Source organism: Aphidius gifuensis, linkage group LG1, assembly GCF_014905175.1.
Source record: "Aphidius gifuensis isolate YNYX2018 linkage group LG1, ASM1490517v1, whole genome shotgun sequence".
Lineage (NCBI taxonomy): Eukaryota > Metazoa > Arthropoda > Insecta > Hymenoptera > Braconidae > Aphidius > Aphidius gifuensis.
The window spans coordinates 19060775-19084781 of record NC_057788.1 but is presented as its reverse complement, the minus strand read 5'-3'; the positions used below and the strand labels follow the sequence as shown (position 1 = coordinate 19084781).

At 27.9% G+C, this 24007-nt stretch overlaps 1 pseudogene; it reads right to left on the bottom strand.

Annotated features, from left to right (window-relative positions):
- Positions 1-5433: 5433 nt before the first annotated feature.
- Positions 5434-7953, bottom strand: LOC122860203 (annotated as a pseudogene).
- Positions 7954-24007: the final 16054 nt, after the last annotated feature.

Here is a 24007-nt window from a genome sequence, read left to right as displayed (position 1 = left end):
AATACCATTATAAAAATAAAAATGAAAAAATGATTGATAATAATAACTTTGAAAAGAGAAATAATAATTATGATAATAATCATAATAATAATTATGATAAAAACAAAACAAATGGAGAAAAAAGTAATAAAAATAGATCTGAAATCGTTTGTTATAAATGCAAAAAAGCGGGCCACTATGCAAATAATTGTGATAAAAATAAAAATATTCATCAAAATAAAAATAAAAATAATTCGTTAAACTAGAGGAAACCAGTTTGTTCGGGGACAGATTGGTTCCGACTAATTTAAAATATTATAAAATCGAACATAGAAATAAAAATGATTAAAAATTAAAAATATTAGGTTCTATTGAAGAAATTAAATGTATGATGATTATAGACACTGGCTCTGACATAACTGTAGTTAACAATAAAATAATTAATAAAATAAAAAAACCTCTTATCACTATCAAAAAAAATTTTAAAATTTATACAGCATCAAAAGAAAAATTTCCATTTAAAAGTATTAAAAATCTCGATATAAAAATCAATAATATCATCACTAACCTCGATATTATCACAGCAGATATTAAAGATGATGCAATTTTAGGAATAGATTTTCTAAAAAAAATGAAATTTTCACAAAATTTCAGGAATTAATATCGAAAAAATTTAATATGAATAACGAAATTAAAATAATATCAATTAATCAAATAGAATTAGAAGAAATTGAAATACCAGAAATTTTATCAGATCAAGTAAAAAATTCTTCAAAATTATTACCAGATGATCAAATCATAAAATGTAAAAAATTCTTTAGTAAATTTCAAGATTGTTTTAAATGGAATGGACTAGTCAAAAAATCAAAAAATTAACCATAAAATAAATGTAACAAATACAAAACCGATTGAACAAAATCCACGTCGTATCCCTTTTCATTATAGAGAACTAGCTTATGATAAATTACAAGAAATGGTAAAAAATGATATAATCGAACCAAGTCACAGTGCTTGGTCTTCACCAGTTGTACTAGTTAAAAAAAAAAAATGGTGATATAAGATTTTGTCAAGACTATCGTCAACTAAATGACGTTACAATTAAAGATTCAATTCGAGTACCTAATATTGAAGATTTACTTATTCTTACAAGAGGTTCATGTTGGTTTTCTACAATTGATCTTAAGAGTGGATATTGGCAAATTCCTTTAGAACCAGAGGATAAAGAAAAAACAGCATTTGCAATTGGTAATGAACTATGGCAATATAAAGTACTACCTTTTGGCTTGTGTAATGTTCCCGCAAATTTTATGAGGATTATGTACAAAGTTCTAGAAGGATTATTAGAAAAAGCATGTTTAGTATATTTAGATGATATAATTATTCTAGGAAAAAATTTCGATGAACATGTGATAAACTTACAATTGGTTTTTTTCAAGATTAGTAGAAGCAAATCTTAAAGTTAATCATAAAAAATGCTTTTTTTTTCAAAAAGAAGTACTATTCCTTGGTTATGTGATTAATGGTACAGAATTTAAATGTCAACAAGATAAAATTAAAACAGTTTTAAAATGGCCAACTCCGAGTAATATTACTGAACTACAAAGTTTCTTGGGCTTATGCTCTTATTATAGAAAATTTGTGAAAAATTTTGCAGATATTGCAAAACCATTACATAAATTGACTGAGAAAAATAAACAATTTTTATGGAATAAAGATGCTGAAATAGCTTTCAAAAAATTGGAAGATATTCTAACTTCATTCCCAATCCTAACAACCCCAAAGTTAGATGGTAAATTTATATTAGATACTGATGCATCAAATTTTGCATTAGGATCCACTCTTTCACAAATTCAAGATAATGAGGAAAAAGTAATAGCATATTTTAGCAAATGCCTTAATAAAACAGAAAAAAATTACTGTGTAACCAGAAGAGAATTATTAGCTATAATTAAATCAGTTGGGCATTTTCGTCATTATTTGATTGGAAAAAAATTAACAATTCGTACTGATCATGCTTCATTGAGATGGCTCATGTCGTTTAAAAATTTAGAAGGTCAAATGGCAAGGTGGATGGAACTTTTAAGTAACTTTGATTTTGAAATACAATATAGACCAGGCGAAATACACTCAAATGCAGATGCACTATCAAGAAGACCATGCACTTGTAAAAAATGTAATAAAAATTTCGATAACGAACAGAAGGAAGATAAAAATACAATTTTTCAAATTGTCTGTAATGTAGATGATGCATTAAATTGGAAAAAATTACAAAATGAAGATTCAATTATTAAAACACTCATTGAATTTAAAAAAGTAAATAAAATACCTGATTGGCAAGAGATTTCACAGTTAGGAGAAATGATGAAAATTTATTTATTAATTTGGGATTCATTAATCCTCAAAGATGAATGTTTATTTCGTAATTGGGAATCACCAGATAAAACAAAAGTCATATTACAAATAATAGTACCAGAGAAAAATACAAAACAAATTTTAGAAGAAGCACATGATAATCCAGCAGGTGGACATTTTGGAATAAATAAAACACTAGCAAAAATTAGAAAAAATTTCTACTGGGCAAAATGTAAACAAGACGTTGAAGAATGGCGTAAAAGATGTAAAATTTGTTTTGCTAAAAAAGGCCCTCATAAAAAAGTCAAAGAAAAATTTCAAATTGTTAATCCAAGCTTTCCATTTGAACGATTAGCAATAGATATTCTAGGACCTTTACCTAAATCTAAAACAGGAAATCGTTATATATTAGTAATAACAGACTATTTTTCTCGTTGGCCAGAAGCAATACCATTACCGAATTTTGAAGCTACTACAGTAGCAGAAGCTTCGATTGTAAATGTTATTTCAAGATTTGGAATTCCATTAGAACTTCATTCAGATCAAGGAAGAAACTTTGAATCTGAAGTTTTCAAAGAAACAATGAAGTTATTAAATATTCATAAAACTCGAACAACTCCTTTGCATCCAGAATCTAATGGTATGGTAGAAAGATTGAATCGAACTCTAAAAGAATATCTGGCAAAATATGTAGCTCAACATCAGAAAGATTGGGATAAATGGGTCCCTTTATTTCTTTTGGCTTATAGATCAGCAAAGCATGAAACCACACAATATACACCAGCAAAATTAATGCTGGGTCGAGAATTAAGATTACCTTTGGATTTAATTCGAGGACAACCTCCTGAAACTGAAATAAATCCAATTCCTGAATTTGTAGAAGAGTTAAAAGAAGAAATATTAAATATTCATGACGATGTCAGAAAAATATTAAAATTTAAAAATGATAAATTAAAATCAAAATTCGATCTAAAATCTCAAATGGTGTCATTTAATCCAGGTGAGAAGGTTTGGTTCTATATCTCCCATATGACCATTGGTAAATGTGAAAGATTACAATCAAATTGGGACGGACCTTATTTAATTAAAAATAAAATTAACGAAGTAGTTTATAGAATAAAAAAAATACCAAATGGAAGACTCAAAGTCGTGCACGTGAACAGAATTTATCCATATGTAGAATAAGAGAATGTTTGTGATTAAATTAAATAATAAATAAATAAATGAATGATTTATAAAAAAAAAAAAAAAAATATACATAGATTAAAAGTTCTTACTTTAAGTAAAAGTAAGATGAGAATTTTAAAAAATGGCCTTCGATGGACTGAGGTTCCTTGTTTCGAGTAGGAAACAAGGTTTAAGGTAAAAAAAAAAAAAAAATGGCCCTCGATGGACTGAGGTTTCTTGTTTTGAGTAGGAAACAAGGTTGAGAAATAAATAAATAAAAATCCGAGGTAAAATTTTTAGTCACTGCCTTGGCATGATGCCTTGGAATCATGGCGGACGTGTTGTCCCTTTGATGGGAAATTGTCATCAATGGCCTGTATACACCACAGATTAAAATACTAGTAAAAATGATAATTGATGTTGTTTGTTTTCAAAAGACGCTTTGAAAACGAATAAATAATAACCATAATTATGCAAATTATATTTTTTTTTTTAGGTTTTCTTAATTTATTTATTTAGGTTGATATTATTACTTGGAGGAACAATTAAATTGCAATGATAAATACAGCCAATCGTCAGGTATCTAGGAGAAGAATAAATCAATAAAAGAAGATATAAATTGAATAAAGATATTCTTGATTGAACAAAAATAACTGTAGATATAAAATAAAATTGTAAATGTTGTTCGTTCAGGGTTTTTACACTGGGTTTTCCCCTGAACCGTGAGTAAATACTCAACAACATCTTAGGATAACTCGAGAATCCCCAGTGGTCAGGGGTCTGATTGATACAATCGGATTGTTGAACATTCTTGAGCTGTAGGTTACGGATTGTCGGGACGACAATCTTCATTGGGCGGAGGGTTGTGTTACGAATATGAAGTTAATCGCTCCCTCCTCCCATATGATAGACAAAGACAGACAATAGAATAAGTTAAGAACAATTGACGACCTTAGTAACAGAATAGAGATGAGAGAAAAGAGTTAAGTTAGTAGTAGAAATATAAGAGCAAAATAGAAAAGAGATAACTTTCATTTTAACCCTAAAACTTAACAATATTATTAATTATTAACAAGTATAGATTACTTGATAATAATAATAATAAATAAGTAAACAAATGTACTGAAAAACTAAAAAAAAATAACCTTTTAAATATTAAAAAAAGAATTAAGACTAAACTAAAACTAAATAAAGATAATTTGTATTACACCAAACAAAAAAGAAACTTTTTTTACAATGTATTTATTGTCAATTTTTTAATTCCCCATTTTCCATCTAGGTTTATCGTTAAAAAAAAGTGTGAGTGCTGTTTTTTTTATAAATATGAACATGATTTTAAACATGATGATAATTTAATATGTGGTCTAATAATTGTATTATTTGTATCAAATGATTGTCGATTTAGTTCAGCTGTTTTTTTTGTACACATTGTTGTGGAGAATATGCTGTTGTACTTGATGAAATGTGTTTTAGCATTTGCTGGTTCATTCAACGTATGGTGCACATGCTATTGCATCAATATAGCTGTACTTGCACCTTCCTTAAGTATGTTCATCTGATTAAATTAATACTTGTGTTAATTAATAAGTATTTTATTTAAAAATACTATCATCAACTGATTCAGTTGCTTCACCAGCTGGTTCAATTGTTTATGACAAGTTGGTGTGATACTTTATTGAAATATCCCCTGAAAAAAACAAATTAAACTGTAATTCAAAAATTTGATAACAACTAAGTCTAGATGATAAGCTGATAAAAATGTTTCTTATACAAAAAATCAATAGTTATGTAAACAAATGAAATAAACAATAAAAATTATCATTTAACATACACTTTTTATGTCAACAGTTTCATCATCAGATTCTAGAGATTCTCCTGATAAAACTATATAGCTTTTTGTTCTATTTTATTTGTTATTATGTATTGTATTTTACATTATCCAATGATTGTTGGTGGTCTGACATGACACTGTTGTTGACATTGTCATTTGTCAGTTTGTTTATCGTTGATAATAACATTGTTGGCGTGTGTGGAATGTGAATGTGTCAAAAAAATAATATACCTATAGTTAAAAATCACAATTTAACACAATTTAAATAACATGAATTACCAAGATTATTCAAACCAGTATAACCAGCACCATAAATTTACTTGATGCTTCTTGTAATACAACCCATTCACCAAATTTTTGATTTAAATCAAGCTCAAGTTCAATCATTGATTTTTCAGTTTTTTCCATATTTGAAATATTGATACCTTAATGTGATATAAATGTATTATTAAATTTGGATCATCAACCATATCATTTTCATATGAATAAACATCACCATTACCTTTTTTTGTTATTGTACCTAATTTAACAACAAGTGGATAACCAGTTGTACGATAATGTTTATTTACATGATCATTAATCATTACCACCAGTACCATTAAAAAATTTACGTCCACATAATATATTGCCATCAGTTAAATTTAACCCTAAATTTTGTGTTAAATCACATTTTTCACATTTCTAACTACTTGGTGGTATTTTTTTACCATTATTTAATTGTGGCAATGTTGTTGCATGTCTAAAAATTCAAAAAAACAAATAAATATTCATACTTAAACTTATTATTTTTTTTTTTTTATAATTACTTTGTTATTATTCTTGCTTCACCATCCCATGTACCAGCTAATGCTTCTCTTTCAGCAATTTTAATTGCTGATTCAGCTTCTAATATTCCAGTAATTGTTTTATTATCTGTAAAATTAATTTTGATATGTTTATTTATATTTCAATTTGTATATTATTGTTAGCGTTATTTATTCATACCTGTTCTGGAAACTTAACTGATGTATATTTCATACTTGTAAAATTTGGTAATATTATTATTTCATAAGTTTCATCATATTCAACAAAGTCACGACTAAAACCAAGAAATGTTTTCAAACTGATGGATAATCATTTGGTGATTCCTTGAATAATATAAATTAAATAATTTATAGATGTTTTTTTTTCATGTTTAGAAGTATTTATAAATTCATTATTTTTAAACAATTATTTTACCGGTGTATCAAATGAAAATACACTTTCATCCTTGTAAATTTATAAAATAATAATTTGTCACCATTTGTCACCATCACAAACAATATTTATTTATATTATTTATTTATATTATTTATTTATATATTTATGTTGTTTATTTTTCTTACATTTAACTGCATTTGACGTGAGAGTCAACATATTCTGGGGGTTATGTATGAATGAATATAAAAAATAAAATAATAATAATAAAATTATGCAGTGCAGCCAATATAGCAACACAAAAAAAGAAAAAAGAAATAATTGCAAAGTTTATTACCAACTGAACGGAAGAAATCTGGTCGATTTGAGAAAAATGCAAAGACCGTAAATATCAAAATTATGCTTTAAATATAATTACGCAACGGAAAAATCTGATTTTTTTTTTAAAAAAAAGGTCGACATCGATTTATGGGATCATTACCAAACCTCAGCGTCCTTATTCAACTCTATCATATTTTAATTAAATTTAATAGATTCGCGACGGAAGGGGGCAAAATATTTGATGTATAATAAAGCACGGTAGTAGTAGTTAATCTCATCTCACACATATTCTCATCCACACACATACTTTCTTTCTCATACTTGACTCGAGGCACTACCGTGCCTCTTGATATGTTTAAAAACTGAACCGTGCAGAAAAAATTCGTTGAAATGTCCCCACAATGAAAAACCACATGAAAGCATAAAAAAAAACGTAAATTAGGTGTTAGGCGCATCCAAAGTCAATAATATCTCTTTAAAAAAATTAGATCTCCTGAGTTATCATGTTTTTATATCAATTAATATCTAATGAACAATTCAACCGTGAACAAGGAGTTTTCAAAAATGTTCCCACCATAAATAATCACCGAAAAAGTATGAGAAAGGACGACAATCGGGTGGTAGGTGCGTTCAAAGTCAATGATATCCCTTTAAAAAAATTAGATCCCCTATTCGAAAAAAATTTATAATAATTAACTTTAAAATTAAAAAGTTACCATTCTTGGAGCATTAGATAAACAATTTTTTTTGTGTGATTTTGTAATACATGATAATTCATTAAGTACACACTACATTTATCATCAACAAAACATTTTTTACCAACATTTTTTTGTGCTATTAAGCTTTGTGAAACATTTTGATTTGTTCCAATACGTTTTGAATACAACCATTAATTATTGATCTATTATGATAATTTATATCAAGTATTACTTGTCCAGTATGCCAAATAATTTTAATACGTTGCCACTGTTGTGTTTTAATTTTTATTGGTATTTTTATAATTTCTCAAATTAAAATATCCAATGAAAATATCTTTTAATTAAAATAATAATGATGAATCGTGACCAATTTAAATTGTCATTCAAAAGGAATTTCTCATACTTAAATGCTTTAATGCTGTTAGCCATAGTAATTGAATTAGTCGAAATAATGTAGATATTGATTGTTTCGCTACAATTACAGCTAAGTAAAAAAATGTAGATATAAAAAAAAAAAAACTTAAAAAGAAAAAAAGATAAATTTTACAAAAAAAGTTTTTTTTTTTTCTAAGTCTATTATTTTGAACTTGGCCAAACTAGACAAAACATATAAATATCAGCGATGCCAGACGTACAGATATATCTGTATTTATACAGGAAATCCGAAGCCTGTACAGAATACAGATTCTGTACGCTATTTATACAGAATTTGTCTTATGTTCGAATTTTCTGTATTTTCCATTACTGTCACTTAATGTCGATAAAAAAGGAGTTTGGGTTGTTGGTGGTCCCGAGTTTTAAGGTGAGTCTTTCATGAAAGCGAATTACGTGTATATTAAACTTGCCCTAAGCTTTTTTTTCTTTCAAGATCGTAGTTGTGGTTATGTCTACCATAATCCATATTTGTTTTCACACAATAACTGGCAGTTTGATATATTTTTGTTTGAAAATGTTTTCAGTGATATATCATCAGTGTGTATTTATAATATTCACAAAACAAATATATATTATTACTGTTTAAAAACAATATAATTTAAAAACAAGTGTCATATGTACAAGTTTCATGTGTCAAGTACAAGTGTCACATGTAAGATATTAACTTTATAAACACATAAATAGTAAATTATATTTTTGTCAAAGGTATTTTTGTAAAATTTATATACAAATACACTAAAAACAATATTACTATGTAAGTATATTTTTTTACAGATTTTTATAACTTCAAATGATTGAAATGACTGATGAAGAGTCGTCTTCTAATGAGGCTCAGGCAAATGTACCATCAAAAAATATCAGGAAGTCAAAAACACCATTACCAAGACGTCAACAAGCATATACAAAGAAGTGGGAAGAGGTTGGAGAATTAAAATCGTGGATTAGTAGTAGTAAACAGGGAAAATTGTTTTATCACTGTAAAGTGTGCAATAAAGATTTTAAAACTACTGGAGGAAAAAAAGATGCCATAAAGCATGCACAAACTCTATTACATCTTGAGTCTCTTTTATTAAATACGTCTCAACCATGCTTGTTGAATGGGAAACCTGTGAGTGAATTAAAAATACCAAAGACTTTGTTTTTAAAACATAACTCGTCAATGTATACTAAAAAACAAGAACAAGCTAAAGAAACAGTACCTGTTGACTATGCAATAGCTATGTTTTCATGAGTATTATTTATTTTATATATATTATAACGAAGTTATTTATTACATATATATATATATATTTAATAAAATATATATCTAGTTTTTTACTTTTAAAGTACTAAATAATTTATTATATTATTTTATATGATATAAATTGAAAGTTTTTACTTTTGAGATAAGTACTCAATAATTAAATAAAAATTTGAATAATAAATAAATAAATTGTTATCATGAATTTTTTATGTTTACCTCTCTTTAAACCATGAGCGACATCCAAACTATACTATATATGTAGTTACTTTTAGTTGCTCATCCAAGCGTCAACTTCAGCGCCCGTACAGAAAAAATACAGACATTTACTCACTCTCCTCCAGATACACCTTTCAGGCAGTGTGGCAACGCTGATAAATATATAAAAATGACTTTGGATGGTCATGGAAGCCAGAATGGATGATAAGTCACGTCCTTCACCGTGGGAGTGCCACGGGGCTGAATTCGGATATTGCCACCATTATTATAACATGGCAGTGATAAACAAAATAATATTTCTTCGGGACAACCTCCTAAATCAATGAATTTATAATTCTGTAATGTCCTGCGGTAGGCGCATTAACTTTTTAATTTTTATGGTAATAATAAATGTGAAGGGTGTATTACAATGCCCCTAACTCCATCTTACTGATTATAGAAACACTACATTTAAGGGAGCTAGAGGCATTGCACCCTCAATAAATCTCTCGAGCCGGCACTATTGCCAAGCGGCCAAACCGCCAATTTTAATAATAAAAATTAAATACAAATTAATATAATGAGTGATATCGACAGAATCCCAAAATTACAAGGATTCTCTCGATACCACTCATGTCATAATTAAGAAAATAGAAATAATTATAATCAACGTCGGAAAATCATACGATTTTCCCGACCAATAAGAATTAAGCTATACAAGAAAATAGATACTATACTATGAGGAAAAACCGAACATCCCCGAAGGATCCACCCCTACTCTGAGGATTTACGGTCATCGACCGAGATCCTGGATCCTAGGTCGTTCACTCTTGGGTTGTAAGTCAACCTGTTCGTCGCTCTTCCAGCATTAATATTTTTTGGCACTTGGCCTCAACGCATTTTAAGTTTAAGAACTTAGAATATTTTTCTATCAACCAACACAAATTGTAAGTTATACTTATTCATTATTTTATTGATTATTAAATTAATTTATTGTTTCAATAATAATTAAATAACATTTGGTTATTTAATTTATCAATTTAAAGTCGTAAAATCATTTGAAATCTTAACTTGTAAAACCTTGTGACCGCATGGTCTGAAAATCTTTCTCTTGCTTGTGTGAAATAATTTTAAAAGCATTTATTGTCTTAAATTGGTTGATCAATTAAATAGTGAATAAAATAAATTACAATTCGTTGTATTAAATAATTATATTATTTGGTAAAAATAATTAAATATTTTATTGTACAAGTTACGACCGCGTGGTCTGAAAATCTTTCTTGCTTGCATAAAATAAAGTTTAAAGCATTTATAATATTAAATCAATTAATAAATTGAACAGTGAATAAAATAAATACAGTTTTGTATTAAATAATTACATTACTTGACGAAAAATACGTCAATCTTTTATTGTACAAGTTACGACCACATGGTCAAAAATTGACGCTACTACGGAATACGCCGCAAAAAGCGCTCCCTCCATAGCATATCAGTGTAAAGTCAGTGTCACCATAAGACATATGAGCAGAAACGCCAATTCGAGACGTCGGTTTGGATAACCTATCCTCAGAACTTCATGAAATTTTGACAGATTATAGTCCTCGCTAAAATACACTGACGTATTTTTTTTTTTATTTTTTCGTCGATTATTTTGGCAGTTATTGTATGGGGCATTTTATCAAAATTGAATTTTTTTTTTTTTTTGGTTCATTTTTTTAGTATTTTTTCGGCGAATGAAAATATAGAGAGAAATTGTTTTCTATGTCAAAATTTCTCGGTTTTTTGAAAAAAATATTACTTTTTTTTTTTTTTAGTTTTCTAGATATTAATGGTTAAAAATTAATGAAATCTTTTTTTTTTCAAATTACAACCTGTCATCATATAAATAATTTGATATTTTTAATTTTTAACCATTAATATCTAACTATTGAAGATATCGGAATTTTACTATGTCTATTGTTTTCTACAAAAAAAATACTACTGAAATCGATATCAATATTTTTTTTTGTTAAATTTATTATTATTTAAAAATCCCAATATAATTAAAAATTAACAAATAATTTCGATAAAATTTACCTTCAAAGCTTAATATCTCAAAAACCATTCTAGATATGGTATTGCTGTTTAGTACATTATATTCCTCGTAAAATTCACTATAAGAATCGATTAATAATTGATTTTTTCCTATCCATTTGTTTATAACAAAAATAACAAAACGAAAAAAAATTTGATATCTTGTAACTTCGATGTCTCGAAAAGTATTCGAGATATCGATATTCTGTTGGGGCCATTATTTTTTGCTCGAAATGACATTATAACATCAGTAATTAAAATTTGTCTCCACGGATATCGTAACGTTGCCATGAATTTCAAATTTCAAGTTTAAAAAAATTGAAAATTTAGTTTATCGTTTTTTTGCTTTTTCGTTGATTCCGTTCGTTTTTATAGAGAACCCAACTTGATTTTCACATATGTTTAGTGAAATTTTCTCAGCTTTCCGAAAAAATTATTTTCAAGCATGTCAATTTTGGCGCAACGTGACTAAAACAGCTTTTTTTGCGAAAAACTTGATTTTAAATGTGTTATAAATGTCAAAAAAAAAAAGTAATATTTTTTTCAAAAAGCTGAGAAAATTTTACATAGAAAACAATTTCTCTCTATATTTTCATTCGCCGAAAAAATACTAAAAAAATGAACCAAAAAAAAAAAAAATTTCAATTTTGATAAAATGCCCCATACAATAACTGCCAAAATAATCGACGAAAAAATAAAAAAAAAAATACGTAAGTGTATTTTAGCGAGGACTATAATCTGTCAAAATTTCATGAAGTTCTGAGGATGGGTTATCCAAACCGACGTCTCGAATTGGCGTTTCTGCTCATATATATATATATATATTTATTGAAATATATATATATTCAGTAACTATTCAAGAAGTTGCTACATTACCAGTACAATTTCATACGTAATTCAGCAATAATTATTTGTAATAAAATAATTATTACAACCTGTCAATTGAAGAACCGAGGTTCACACAACGTTCAAGGTACACGCCGTCGCTAGATTGCTAGACTAACATTTCGACAGCCAATGTAAGTACCTTTCATTTTAAATAAATTTTAACTCAGTGTTTGCTCATCGAATTAATAACCAGTGTGAAAATATTATTTCTGTAAAAGCCAAGCGTCATCGTAGTGTTAATGTAGAGTCAGTGACTTACTAATTCAATCGACTGGATTGCTTCTCAATCCCGTCGCTAATTACTCAGCCGTCATAAAATAATTATTGTTCGGTTATTCGCAATTGTTACAAAGTTTAGTCTCTGACTCCACTACGACCGCATGGCTTAGTTTCTCTCTTTTCGACGCGACGTGCGAATACATATTTAACTGGGTTAATTATTTTAATAATTATTTTGTGTCACATTCTTATGTAACATTTTGTGGGTTAAATTACAAATAAATTGTGCTTTTATTTTACCGAATTTACAAGTGTTATCTAAAGTTATTTTTTTTGTAGTATTATTGTGTTGCATTTTTCGCGTATTTTTCAGGTTCCTTTTTACCTCTCCCTACATTACGTAATTATTATCCCCTACCTTTCTAATGTTCCTTCACTGGGCAGGATAAACAGGAACAATTAAAATACATGTCTAGTTGGATTATTTTACAGGGCAATATTGATTGTCTAATAAGTAATCCGGCTACGATATTTCAATTCATATATAAAATTTTAATACATCCAACAAAATCTTTATAAGTTACTCCAAAATCTGATGTATTTCTGGTAAACCACCAAGTCGCATTGGCCTAGTTAAATCAAGAAGATGATGATATGTTTCAGTTGCTTGATTACAGCGTGTTTTAAGTATTTGTTAAGCACTACCAGCACATATACAAAGTTTACCGAGTCTATTACCATATTTCAATGTCAAAGTAGAAACACAATCATTAAGTGCGTTCCGTTTATTCAGAAATTGTTGCAATTGCTCTTTTCGGTTTATCACCAATTGAAAAACTAAACTGTATTCGTAAATTAATAATTTCTAATGCAATATAATTATTTTTTCTATTGTATTTACCATTATAAAGTATTTTCAATGTATTATTTATAAATTATTTACCATCTATTAATTTTGTTGCAAAAAAAAATTGACTTTGTAAACGATGTCTTTGTTTTAATGGTTTAACCTTTTGTTGGTCTAAAACTACGTTATTTCAATTGACAAAATTCGTTTGTATTTTCATGTGAATATTAATCAAATAAAATGTCATAATTCGAGTAATATTTCACAATTTATGTCAGTATAATTATTATCATCATCATACTCAACATCATCGTGTGAATTATAAAAAGTAACATCATCCAATTCATTATCATCAGGATTATTTACAACCCTTATTACAGTAACATCAAGATTTTTAATTTCAATTTTTCCTTCTTCTTTATATTCAGTTGAAAATATACTATCCTCTTCTTGAGATGAAAAAGAAAATTACAAAAATAACAAATTTCATATTAAACACAATATGGTAAGTCAAAAATTCAAAATGAATATAATTTACATAAAAAATTAAATCAAAAATTCAATACAGTGATACAATTTGGGCACGAATTATAAATAAAAGTGAAATAAAGGAATGAAAAAACGAACGAGAAACTGGTAAAAAATTTACGATGGTTATATGTGATGAAAGTGACAAAATAAGATGTATTTTTTTTTTTTGGAGAAGCTGCAAATAAATATCATGGATTCATTGAGGTACCGTTATCAATAAAATGTATAAAACAAGAAGAAAAATTATTGACGTATGATAAATTATTAAACATTCATGTTGAACAAAATATATATGATCACTGAAGGATTACAGTAGAACCTCTCTATATCGTAATATTCAATAGGAAAAGGGGAAACCGTTCCCCCACCAACTCAGTTTTATGAATGTGTTAGTGTATATCGGTGTCTCGAATGCGCACGAGATAATCTCACCGATATGTACACACACAAATACCATTCCTTCACGTGGTGTTTATTTACTTATGCAAATTATTTCATTTTGCTAATAAATTGTTTGTTTTCTTATTATTAATAACTAAAAAGTTAAGTGTCTAATTAATTATATTTAAATTGTTAATTGTCTCGTGAATTATCTTGTGATTGAACTTGAAAGAATGACAATATGTCATCGAAAAAGAAAAAAAGAAAAAATTTTAGTATTCAAGACAAGCTTGATGGATTGGATCGAATGACAAGCAAAAATATTTCACCAACAAATGTTGCCAAATCACTTGGCATTCCTGTTTCAACCATTTCTGGGTGGAAAAATGATGAAAAGTTGTTAAGTTTGCAAAGGGACCAAATTCATGCTATTCGAGCCAACAAGGTAAAACGTCTACGTCAACTTGACAATTCACAATATCTTCCAGTCAGCTACAAAAGCCAGAAAAGTGCCTGGATGTCTCGTGATATATTTTCAAGTTGGTTTTTTGATGAATTCGTGCCATTTGTAGCCAAGGAACTTGAAAAAAAAAATTTACCAGCTAAAGCTATCTCGTTTGCTGATAATTGCAGTGCACATGGTGATAGTCTAAAAAGTGGTGATATTGAGGTAGTTTTTTTGCCACCAAACACTACAACTAATGGATCAAGGTTGCTTGCGAAATTTAAAAACAAATTATCGCAAAAGATTAATAGCTTTTGTTGTCAAGGAATTAGCAATGCAAAAAAAAATTCCAGAGGTCTTGAGAAACGTATCAATGCTAGATGTAATTTTTTGGCTGGCCGAATCATGGGACATGGTCACAAGATCAACAATAACAAAATCATGGAAGTCGGTAAATATAAAATTTTTTTACATTATTTTATATTTTTACTTCTGAATAGATTTTATTATATTTCAATTTTGAAAATAATGAAGAAATTATCAATTATTAACTAAATTAATTTTCAGTTTTGGCCAGATATTCAAACATCAGAAAATTTATCAACAGATAACCTGATTGAACAAACAAAGCTTTGAATAACGAAGACAGTGGAAACCCTGTTGATGACATTTCTATTAATACATGGTTAAACTGTCTAACAGTTCAACACCAAGATAAGTGTTTGACTGCACAAGCCATTGTTGATTCTTTAAAACCAAAAGAAAATTCTCACATTGAAAGTAATAAAGCTGACCAAGAAATATCTTTGAAAGAGGCTCAATCGAGTGTTGAAACATTAATTAACTTTTGTAAAAAAAGAAATATTTTTGACTACATGATGATCTTTAAATATCGATTGTTGTATTTAATAACTATATTATAAGGTTATGTATCATCTGCAGAGTGGAATAATTAATTATCTCTTCAAATTTTAGTTTATTCATTTTTTTTTTTTTTTTAAATATTATTTTTATTTGAAAGCAAATGTGAATGAATGACATTTAGTGCTATTTCAGTGCGTCTTCTCTTTTTCAATTAATTTCTTTACATTGCCCTGCTTCAAATTTTTGTAAAAAAAGTTGATATTTGTTCAAAAAATATATTGATAAAGTGAATATTCCTCTTAATCATCACTATTATTGTATTACTCGTTACAATTATCGTGAGACTCAAAATACCATTTGTAACATTTGCATAAATGAAGATCCAACTGCTGAAAGTGAGACAGCTCTTTTCTAACAATTCCACTTCGCAGAAAGTTATATTTTTTAACTAGCGGCTAAGTGGAAACATGCGCAAAAAACGAATTCCACGAATTTTCACTCGGGGTAATATTTTTCGAGAATATATCTACGATGCCGACTCTAAACCTACGCGACCATATATTTAATACTACTATATTGCGCATCGCCTATGCTTTCCCATAAGTGGGCTGTTCTGACATACGGTGATGACAGTCGTAGTCAGACAAAAATTTTTTGCGCATGTCCGAATATCGCAAAAGATTTTTGTCGAGCAGTATGACTGCGACAGAGAGATTGTCTGCACCGTAATGAATCCGAACAAAATCATACCCTATGCGCAATATAGTAGTATTAAATATATGTACGCGACCGATAGCTGCAAACGAGTTCGTATTATCGTCGTTGCTTAAAGCGCCATTATTTTACGCTGGAACGTGTGGAATGAACAAAACAGCAAAACAGAATAAAATAAATATAAAATTTAACTTAGACATTTCATTTTTTTTTTTTTAATTGATATGAATTTATATATTATGTTGTTTTCCATATAATAATATCGATTGAAGATTTGAATAATTGTTGTTAAGTTTTATTAATCCTTATTAATGTGATAAAGTGTCGAGACAATAGAATAGTGACCAAATCTCGATAACCTAAAATTTTTATGTCTTATTTTTTTATTTTTGAATAGTTTATATACTTGAAGTTAGCATTTAATATTTCAGATCAATAAAAAGAAACTCTTTAGACTTTTTTTTTTTTATTGTGGCAAAACATATATAGAAGAGTTCAACAATGACTCAATCATGTGCCATAAAACAATGTGATTGCAAAAGGTCTTGTCTCCTTTTCTATGCTTTTCCAGTTGGTGATGAAATTCAGTGAGTAGATAATAATTTATGAAAATCAATTAAGATATTGTCACTGGTTTTAAACGCTCGCGATTAAAGTCCCCAACTTTTTTGTTGCAAAGAAAATAAATTACAAACCTAAAATTCCCCAAGATAGAATTGAGCCAATCCTTGAAATAGGAAAACTGTTAATTTTACAAAACGCAAATTAAGAGAATACAGATAAAAACAGATAAATACCGATACCGATACCGATAAGAAATTAAATAGAGAGTCGAACTCAGATGCATCTTTGAGTGTATAAATATGTGTGTATAGTAAGAAAATCACTGTTCTTAACACTGCAAATACATTGATTTGACGATAGATGATCGATTTTTCACACACTTTTTTTGAAATAATTGTCATTTATGCTCAAACTGAACATTAGTAAGCACTTAGTATATACGAATTTTTTTTTGAGTGAAACTTCTTCACGGAGGGTAGCAACAGAATTTGAGGCCCCACTAGCGTTACGCTAAGCATCACACACTCCATCACACGCTCGGTCACAAACGGATAAAGAAGGGAGAATTACATAGAGAGAGTAAGGAAGCTGGCAAGCATACAACTATGGCGTATGACAGCGTACAAACTCGGAGCGTCAGCTGGTTTGTGTGTATGCGTGTGCGATTTGAATTTTTTTTTTCTTATTAAAATATTATTGAACAGTATACCGAACTGAGTATACATCATATTCAAAATATTAATATTGATAATATTATCAATATTATATCGTAACTAACATTATTAGCAAACATGAATTTTAGTAGAAGAACGCAAAAAAAAAAATTTGGTTTTCTTTGAACCACTCTAGTGTACAGTGTATAAAAATTCCATGGGCTTGGCAAAAATTTGTAAATGAGACCGTATGCGGTTTATTATCAAACTTTGAAAATTCGATATTTGGAATGTTAGTAGACCGCGCACGGTATAATTGAACACATTCTTACCAAAATTGTCTATCTCGTATGTGGTCAATTTGATACACAACGACATCATCCATATTGAAAAAATTAACAAATGATGTTGTTGTTGTTCCTACCAGAGAATTTGAGCATTTCTTGGTAACTACTTTCCAAATAACTATCCAACTCTGATACTTTCGACCTATATAGGATGTATAGTCGCTCTGATTCACTGTGCTTTTTTCCAAGCTTGCTGGACGTCATATGTCCAATATTATCTGAGCTAAAAAAAACATTGATATAAGCGTGATTTTAGTGACTATGTTGATTTTTAAAAATGACGATTGAAATGATAATATTAAAAACAACAATCAATATCAAATTGTCATTAATTAAATAAAATATATTGTGTACACAACAAAAATTGTCAATTAAACAAGCTGAGCAATAAATCAAAACTTGGTAAACGACGACGTGAATCAGGACGCCGTCCTTCCATAAATCACGCCGCCATTACTCAAAAATAAACTTGTTGCATCAGCGTTGAAGAAATAAAGTCAATTCAACATCAATAATATTCATTGCTGGCAATTATTCAACATCAATAATATTCATTGCTGGTAATTACACAACATCAAATATTTGGACATTTACTTGGTCTGATCAACCAAGCATTCCAAGGCCAACGAATCATCGTCAGCATCATCAATTTGGCATCAAGATCTTCAATCACCAGTCAGGTTATATTGGTATGAGTATGTGTGTGTTTTGTATGAATGATTAGGGCATAATACTTTGAATAAATACAACTAATTTTAGTATATTAAAATATAAAAATTCCGTTTGATTGTTATTTTACATCCACTCAATTTCAGGGTAAATATTTAAATAATTAATATTCATATTTTAAAGTGAATTTCATTGCATAGTCATTTGATAAATTTAAACAAGTAAGATTGGTCGCTTTTTTATATTTAAACAATAAAAGAAAATAAAAATATAAAAGCCCAAGCTTACAGTCTAAAAACAGCTGAGCCAAGCATTTCAACCCCTTCGGTCATGTTCTAGGAGGTGAAATTAAGGTACACAATATATTTATACAAAAAAAATTAGTTTTTGTATATTATAATTAATATGTATATATATATTGTGTACCCTAATTTAACCCCTTATAACACAACGTAGACGGATAAAAATTTTCAAAAAGGATTAAAATTACATCGATAATAATTATGGAAAAAAAAGTTCGAGGTGGCCACAAGTAGATTCGGAGAAATTAATCCTTTTTTATTTTTATTGAAACGTGTACTTTAATTTCACCCCTTAGAACACGACCTAGAGGGTTGAAATTATTGTAGATGATTTGAATAAGATCGATTATAATTGCGGCAAAAAAATTTCGAGGTAGCTACGAGTAGTTTCGGAAAAGTCAATTTTTTTCTAAGGAGATCGATTTTGCATATTTACGTGAAACCGAAACTATCGAACTTTAAAAAAAAGAACAAAAAAAATTTTAGTTTACGGCAACGGTTCTTTGACGCCCCTGGTTAAGATGCTACCTGAGACGCTAGCTTCATCGTCATCATTAAAGTTGTCTTGCAATAATTTAAGAGTATCAGTTTCATTTTGAAAACTGTTTTTCTGGAATATAAGTTTAAATCTATTATGCAATTAATGTACAATATTTACGCCCGTTAGTATAGACGATTCTAACAACTAAGCAAAAGCAATAAGTATTTTTTATTCTTGTTTAAGAGAACGTTAGTTTATCAAAAAGCATCTTACTGAGTTATTTTTCAAGTCGTAAAAAATTTAAAAAAGGAAATATAAGTAGAAAAGTCCGGGAGCAATAGTTACATGGTTTGAATCAGAAAAGACATGGGAAAAATACCTAAAATTATTTACAAAAAACAATATAAATTACCGTCATAGTACCAGTACTTGAACGGTAGACAAGTAACTAAAACTATTTTAACTATAAAAAATATATTTAAAAAAAAAAAAAAATTCATCATCACTTTTAAATTTTCTAAAGTTTCAAATAAAAAATAAAAAAATCCGTATGAATTATAAATGCAATAAAACTTTAATGAATTAATCAATTTAATTAAATTCAATTGATTAAATTTAAATTTTGCAATTTCCCCAGTATCCGGTCATCTAAGATATATGCCAACCAGTTGTTGCACACTTGAGGTACCACTTTTAAGACAAGGAAAAAATATCAACGTCAAACAAATTAATGCAGCTGAAACTAGCCGACAAAAGTTAGCGCGAATAGGCTATAGCATATAAACATAGAAAATAACCGTGACACATTCTACAATAATTAGCTGAACTGATTAACGATAGTAAAAAAATTTCAAATTATTAAAAATACACCGTCATCCTAATTAATTATTAACAATTGTACTAATTTTAAGTATTTTTTTGTTTTAAAGAGCGATTAATAATTTTTTAAGACTTTGACAAGCTCCAAAATTATTTTTAAACAGATACATAGATGACTGGTAATGTGTTAAAAAAAAAAAATATGGAAAAAGTCGCGTCTTGATAATTAATTAATATTTTTTAACTAATTAAGGTACCCCTTGGTTTATCAAAATCACGATTTCCCTCTAGAAAAAAATAGTAAATAACCGTGACACGTTCTACAATTACTATGAATGGATTACTAGACTAAGTAACAGTATTAAAAAAATTTAAATTTATTGAGAAATGCCCGTCATCATAATTTATCAGTAACGAATGTACTATTCGCGATTTTAAAAAAACCAAGTATCACCTTAATTAGATAAAAGGTATTAAATAATTATCAAGACGCGATTTTTTTTATAATTTTTTTTTTAACTTATTATTTGTGTAGCGTGTACAAATAGTAATGTTTAAATATATATATGTATAAGATGTCTGTATGAGTGTCCGTGACACTAGACGGAGAGAGTTTAGGTGTAAAAATGTTTGTATGTGTGTCTCGATAGGGAGAGAAAAAATATAAGACACTTCCAGTCCGGCCACCATCGAGTGCGTCCGCAAAATAAAAATTATAAATATTTTTGGTGACGTGGCTTTACCACATCACCCATACATTAAAGCATATCTTGTACCAATATATCATATAAATTGAATATTAAAATAAAGAGTTAAAATAATATTAAATTAAAAATTTGTGTTCGATTCTATTTAAAATATTTAACTAAAATCTTATAATAATAAAATTAAAGTAATTTGTGGTAAAATTTGGATATAAAATAAAAATCCAAATAGTAATAAAACCGCAACTAACATTTGTCATCTAAATATTTGTTAAAAAAAGATTTTGGAGCGTGTCAAAGTCTGGAAAAATTTTTATTCGTACTTTTAAACAAACAAGTACGAAAAATCAGTCCATTTGTTAATGATTAATTATGACGACGGGCAATTTTTCATAATTTTAAATTTTCTGAATATTGTTACTTAGTCTAGCAATTCATTTATAATAATTATAGAACGTATCACGGTTATTTTCTATTTTTTTTTGAAGGAAATCGCGATTTTTAAAAACAAAGAGGTACCTTAATTAGATAAACAATGTTAATTATTTATAAAGACGCAACTTTTTTTATATATTTTTTTTTTTAACTTATTATTTGTCATCTATATAATTGCTGAAAAATAATTTTGAAGCGTGTCAAAGTTTTGAAAAATTATTTATCGTTCTTTAAAACAAAAAAATACTTAAAATTAGTACATTTGTTAATAATTAATTAGGATGACGGGGATTTTTTAATAATTTTACATTTTTTTACTATTGAAATATCGTAGCCGGATTATTTGTCAGACATTTGTATTTTGCCCAATAAAATAACCCTGTTTATCCTGCTCACTTGAGAAAACAATAGAAGGGTAGGGAGACAATTTCGCGTAATGTAGGGAGAGGTAAAAAGGAACCTGAAAAATAAGTTATATTTGTTTTCATTTTAGAATAGTTGCTGAAAAATGTTGAATGCATACGTTGTCATCATCATCGTTAAATTTAATTGATATAATAATATCTGTTTATAATACATCCATGTAAATCAGGACGTTTATCAGCATTATAGTATTTACGGTGTATATTTGTGGTCATTTTGTTGAAAAAATATGTAAAATGACATGTAATAATGAAGAAATATCTGGTTATAGTTGTGCATTGTCAGCAATAATTGGTTGTGTACGTATATCATCACTTGGTATACCACATACAGAAGATAAAATAATATTCAATACTACTGAAGAATTCTTCCGTACAGCAAATAATCGTAGTCGTCTTGCATTGAATGGAATACATGCAAGTTGGTTGTTAATTGGTTCATTAATGACACTTAGTTGTGGTGTTGTTAATGATTTATCAGCAAGAATGTTATTATTATAGGATTTTTGAGGTTTGACTGGTACCAATCGTTTGTTTATTTGGTGATGTTGGTATTGTATCTTTAACATCATCATTACAAATCATTAACTGCTATTTTCCTTGTAATTTACGAAATTTAATTTCACTATTCATCATATCATGGTCATCAACATTTGATTTTTTTTTATCTGGACTATTTGTTCTATGATTTTTATTAATATTATTACCACGTTTTAATGGTGAATGTTCTCAACCATCAGTATACTCTTTAGAATTATCCTGACAAAATTTATCCAATACAGAATTAATTTTATTTCCAATAGTTAAATTACTCAATCTTTTTTAAATATCATTTTAGTAATTTTATCATCATAATAACATGAACGTGGTCTTGTTTTTTCAGGGCTTGGTGATATTATACAACCACCAACACCACCATCAACAACAGCACCATTAATATTACCAAAACTGAGTCATTGACGATATTGATAAAATAAATCGAATTGAAATGGACAAAATGCAATTTAAAAATTTATCATCATTAACATTGAATATATTATCATTATTATTATTGTTATTTTTATTATTCTTTAGATATGCAAAACTAACTTGTTTTTTTTGTGATTCTTGCATATCAATATATTTTAAATCTTTATTCATTCTCAATGATAATAATTTTTTAACATATGAACGCAATTTAATATCATTATCATCATTAATGACACATGCACTTTGATCACTAGTATTATTTGATATTTTAATAATCCAATAAATAACTTGTTTTAATTTTCCTCAAATTGTTGCTAAAAAATAAAATATAATTAGGAATATGATTCTTAACATGTGTTTAAGTGTTTGTAGCGAGGCACTCGAAAATTTAAATGAACAATATTAATAAATAAAGTTTTATTTACTAGAAAACAAGTAGTAAAAATGAATAATAATAGTCAAACAGTATAATATAATTGTTTTTTTTCTTTCTTATTAAGTAGAATGTAAATTTAAATGTAAATAATACCATCTGGCCAAATTTTATCAGTCTTTTTGCAAGAAACAGGCTTTTTTTGCAAACTATACAATACTGTAGCGTCGTCAAAAAATATGTAAAAAATCGCATATTATGCCAATTTCTTTATTTTTCTATGTAGAATTTAACCGCTTTCACCGCTCGCTGAAATTTTCAATATTGGACGTACTACATGGGTTGACCTAACCTAAAACTCTCTGAATTACATCCCAGGTAGAAATCTAAGTCGATTTCCGACAGTCAACATTCAGTGGACGTCGAAAATCGAGCTCGGATCGACGTCGAAACGTTACGCGAAAAACGCTCGATTCGACGTCGATCCAGAAGGAGCCCTAATACAATTCTGTAATAGAGATTGAGAGACAAAGGGTTCTCATTATGAGAACTTTCATATCAATTAAAATAAATAGTTTAATTTAATATAATGATGATAATATAATCATTAATTTTTGAATTTAATCTTGTCTAATCTGGACTAATTTATGCATTTAATATTATTGATTATTTGATAAATAGTTATTCTTTATTACTGCAATAGGATTTAATTGTTGATTTATTTATTTATTTCGATTGATTTTATTTCTTGGTATTTCAATTTATTAAAATAAATTGTATGTATTTTATCTGTCAAATAAGTGATTAAAATATTAAGAAAAAGTAGTAGCTAAGAAAAAAATGTAGCTAAGGAATTGATGTTGCCGAAGAATTATTTTTTCAGGAAATAATGTTGCTTGAAAAATAATTT